The sequence below is a fragment of the Glycine soja genome, chromosome 8 (assembly GCF_004193775.1).
Source record: "Glycine soja cultivar W05 chromosome 8, ASM419377v2, whole genome shotgun sequence".
Lineage (NCBI taxonomy): Eukaryota > Viridiplantae > Streptophyta > Magnoliopsida > Fabales > Fabaceae > Glycine > Glycine soja.
The window spans coordinates 21795038-21799860 of NC_041009.1; the positions used below are offsets into that span (position 1 = coordinate 21795038).

The following is a 4823-nucleotide window of genomic DNA, read 5'->3' on the forward strand; positions in this document are numbered from 1 at the left end:
TAATGATAATAATAATAATAACAACAACAACAACAACAACAACAACAATAATAATAATAATAATAATAATAATAATAATAATAATAATAATAATAATAATAATAATAATACCAAACTAAACGCTAGAAATTAGTAGTAATAAACATGATGGAAATTTTTTATTTTAAAATAGTTAAAAACTATATATATTTAATAATAATCAAACTATTTCAATAGATTTTAAAAAAAAATTACAAGAAATATATTAAAACAATTATTTATAGATATACAAAAATCAGCTACATGTTAACATAATATCAACAATAGCAAAAACTAACATTCAGATTTAGATAATTTTATATTATACATTCTTAATTATTATATTTATATTTTTTAAAAATTAATAATTTTTTGTGTAGGTATTATAGTGCTATTATATATTATTTGTGAGAAAAAATCATAATAAGTTTCAATAGACTTTAATATTTAAAGATAAGATTTTTTTAATTAAAATATAATTAATCTTCTTCCTCCTTAATTTTAATGTGATTATATTTAAAATTTTATTAAATATTTTAAAAATTAATAATTATATTTTTATATATTTAAAAAAACTAATAAAACTAACAAATTTATATTTAAACAAACGCACACATTTAATTTATACATAATACTGTATAAATAATAACCACTGTTAACGTTCTTTACAGAATTCACCAATCTGCCCACCCAAGGAAAGCAATTTTAGCAGGGACGTATACAATCAGAGATACTCCCCCAAGAAAAGAAAAGAAAAGAAAAAAAATTCACTACCAGTACTGTTTGACAATCAAAATCATATATTGATCCATTTCTTTCCTGTTGATTATAACACGAGCTACCAACACTGTTCTGATATAATTTGCCACCATCTCTGGATCAAAGCACTCAGATGCAGAGACCAGGATTCAGATTCCACTGGACAAAGGTATAACTGAAGCTAGGATCCTTTGACTTGATCCACGACCATTAGGCAAAAAGAATTTCCTCCATAACTTTCTGTTTGTCAAAAACACCTCTCCTGATGATACAGGAAATTTGCTGTTTCCAGCAACACCATGCCTCAGTGCACTAAACTACCAGCCAATGTTGCTTTTTCTGCGATGTTTGATAGCCCAAGCCTTGGTTAAGGAATTAAATATTGAACCACTTGTGCGAATAACTTTTGATATATCTTATTTTTAAAAACTTGTTTGTAATACTTGTCTATAAATTTAAGTCCATGGATCAATTTTAAAATTTAGAAAGTTTTAAAGTATTTTAGATATTGTTTTCTTAAAATACTTGTGGAGAAGTTTATGAAAGAAGACCATACAGCATTGACTTGTCACAGCCAGTCCAAAATAGAAAGAAAAAAGAAAAGAAGAAGAATCAAAAGCAAGTGTAGACCGGTCATTCCCTGCCAGACTTGAACTGGTCAATGACAGACCGGTGTGGTGGCTTTGCATGAAGGTGGACTGACTGCAACCCACACCTGAGAAGAAGAAAGGGTACTTTGATCACTGTTTGATGTATCTAAAGACTCTCGCTTATTTTAATTACTATTTTAGTTTTTTTAACTTGACTGTTCTTTGAACTATTGGATCAGTGGTTTTGGTTTCTATTGGAGGGAGATAGAGAGAGGACTAGCAGAAGAGGATCCAAATCCACAGAATTATCTATAAGTAATACATATAAATTCACAGATTGATTTATAGATTTTGAGCTCTCTATTTTTCTAGTGTGCTGCATATGGATTGGATTACTGGGTTATCTATGGGCACAACTAACACACAAATTACTTTAGGAACCATCCTACTCCTGTTGTTGTGCTTTCCATATCAGATGCTATTTATCGTCCCAATGACCTCTTGAGCATCAACTGTGGCTCATCTAACAACTTGTCCACACCCGATGGTCGGAATTGGACTGCAGACATCAAATTCCTCACAGCTGAAAGCCTCGACTCGGTTGCTGCTCCTCCAAATATACCATCAACGATAATGGGTCCTTACACCTCAGCTCGACTCTCTCACTCCCAATTCTCTTACTCATTCCCTGTAACTGCAGGCCCAAAGTTCCTTCGCCTTTTCTTCTACTCAACTTCATACCAAAACTTTGATCGCTCCAAAGCCTATTTCTCTGTCAAAGTTGGCCCATACACATACACCCTCCAAGATTTCAATACTTCCCTCAACGCTGATGCTGATGCTGATGACGACCCTGGCCAGCCCGACATCTTGTTCAGAGAGTATTGCATCAACATCAGAGATCATGAGAGGCTCGACATAGCCTTCATTCCAACCATCACAACCCAACATCAAGATTCGTATGCTTTCATCAATGGAATCGAGATTGTTTCCATGCCTCCTTATCTCTACTACACCAATCCTGACGTCGATAGTGCTGGATTACCTCAACTCGTAGGCCTTGAGAGACCATTCCCCATTGAAACCAACTCAGCTCTGGAGACAATGTACCGATTAAGAGTTGGAGAGGCAGAAATCCTGGCCTCACAAATATGTAACTAGTCAAAGTGTACTATCTCTATATATTCATGACACTAAGCTGAGATTCACAAAGACTACTCCTAACTACACGGCACCAGACCAAGTTTACCGATCCTTAAGGAATATGGGACCTGATGGCTCTTTCAACATGGGATTCAACCTCACATGGAAGCTTCCGGTTGATTCTGGCTTCACCTACTTGTTAAGGTTACACTTTTGCCAGATTGACCCGCATGTTCTTCAGGCTGGTGATCTGGAATTCTACATCTTCATAGCGGATCAGTTGGCTACCGATAAGGCAGATGTTCTCTTATGGGCCAATAACGAGAAGGGTGTCCCAGTGGTTAGAGACTACGCAATTTCCATCCTAGGGAATCGGGAAAAGGTAAATCTTTCACTGAAAATGCATCCTCACCCTAGAAGCTTGATCAAGAACACACAACTAAACGCAATTGAACTCTTCAAAATCCACGACCCAACAGGTAATCTTGCTGGACCTAAACCAAATCTTCCTTTCTTGGTTCCCCATGAAAGCTCAAACAAGAAAAGCAACGGTACCATGAAAACCCTTGCTGCTGTCGCAGGTGCAGTTTCCAGTGTCGTTTTGCTCTCCTTTATTATCACTTTCTTCCTCATCAAACGCAGGAAGAACATTCTGGTCAACAAGGATTCCAATAATAAAGAAAAGGGTTCCAATAAAAAAGAGGGAACTTCTCGGGGAAGTGGCTCATTATCGCTACCAATGGACCTCTGCCGCCAATTCTCAATCACAGAAATGAGAGACGCCATGAACAACTTTGATGAAGTCTTTGTGGTTGGCATGGGAGGCTTCGGCAATGTGTACAAAGGCCACATCGAAAATTGTTCAACTACAGTTGCAATCAAAAGGCTAAAACCAGGTTCTCGGCAAGGTATTCGCGAGTTCAAGAACGAGATCGAAATGCTGTCTCAACTTCGTCATCCCAATGTTGTTTCCCTCATCGGTTACTGTTATGAGAGCAATGAGATGATTGTTGTTTACGAATTCATGGATCGTGGAAACCTCCATGACCATATCTATGACACTGATAACCTGTCTCTATCGTGGAAGCATAGGCTGCAGGTATGCATAGGTGTTGCACGAGGATTGCATTATCTGCATACAGGTGCAAAGCAGGTGATCATTCACCGCGACGTGAAGAGTGCCAATATCTTATTGGATGAAAAATGGGAGGCCGAGGTTTCAGACTTCGGGTTATCCAGAATAGGGGGCCCCACAGGTATTTCGATGATGACCAGTGTGAACACTGAGGTGAAAGGTAGCATTGGATATTTGGACCCAGAGTATTACAAGCGAAACATTTTGACGGAGAAGTCTGACGTGTACTCCTTTGGGGTGATGCTTTTGGAGGTATTATCTGGGAGGCACCCTTTGCTCCGTTGGGAGGAGAAGCAACGAATGTCACTTGTTAATTGGGCAAAGCATTGCTATGAGAATGGAACTCTGAGTGAGATTGTGGATTCAGAACTGAAAGGCCAGATAGCACCTCAGTGTTTGGATAAATTTGGTGAGGTTGCACTGAGCTGTTTGCTTGAGGATGGAACTCATCGACCTTCCATGAACGACGTTGTTGGGGGGTTGGAGTTTGTTCTTCAGTTTCGGAATAGTGCTGTTAATTATGAAGATAGCAGTGGCCATAGTACTCTACCTGTTTCAGATTAGTGAGAACACTGGATTGAGCACAACAAGTGATAAGATCGTAGCTATGGCTGGAAGGAGTCTTTCGTGTTGATCCGGGATGATGTTTTCTCTGAGATTAAAGATCCAATGGGGCGATGAGGTTGAAGCAGTATTCAAGTTCAGCCTGAGTTTCAATAATGTGATCAAGACAGAATTGTATATATAATAATAGTGTTCCTGGGATACATTTTCGCACTAAATAGCAGTGCTGATAATAATAAAAATTGAGTTAATTTTCTTATGGTGCCTTTGAAACTTCTATCCCTTATTTGTACAATTGATATACTTATCCTGCTACAGAGGCAATCAAAATTAATTGAATCTGACACAGGCTTGCATCACAGTTTTTAAGTTCCCACTTTCCCATTTTAACTTCATTATTTTACGTGAATGACTTTTCAAAATTTCAATTATTAAGCCATAAAATTGGTACTTTGTCCTTTAGTCTTAGGATAAGAAGATATTGGGTGGCCAAGAAGGGACACAAATTAGGCATAGAGTTTGGTCTTATCAGATTTTGAAGTGTTTTTTGACTGATCTCTTGGTATGCTGAGCTTCTTCAGGCTGTGGGGTGATACTTTTAAAGGTATTACGAT

General features: G+C 37.3%; 1 pseudogene; it reads left to right on the top strand.

Moving 5' to 3' along the window:
- The first annotated feature begins 766 nt into the window (after positions 1-766).
- Positions 767-4488, top strand: LOC114422737 (annotated as a pseudogene).
- Positions 4489-4823: the final 335 nt, after the last annotated feature.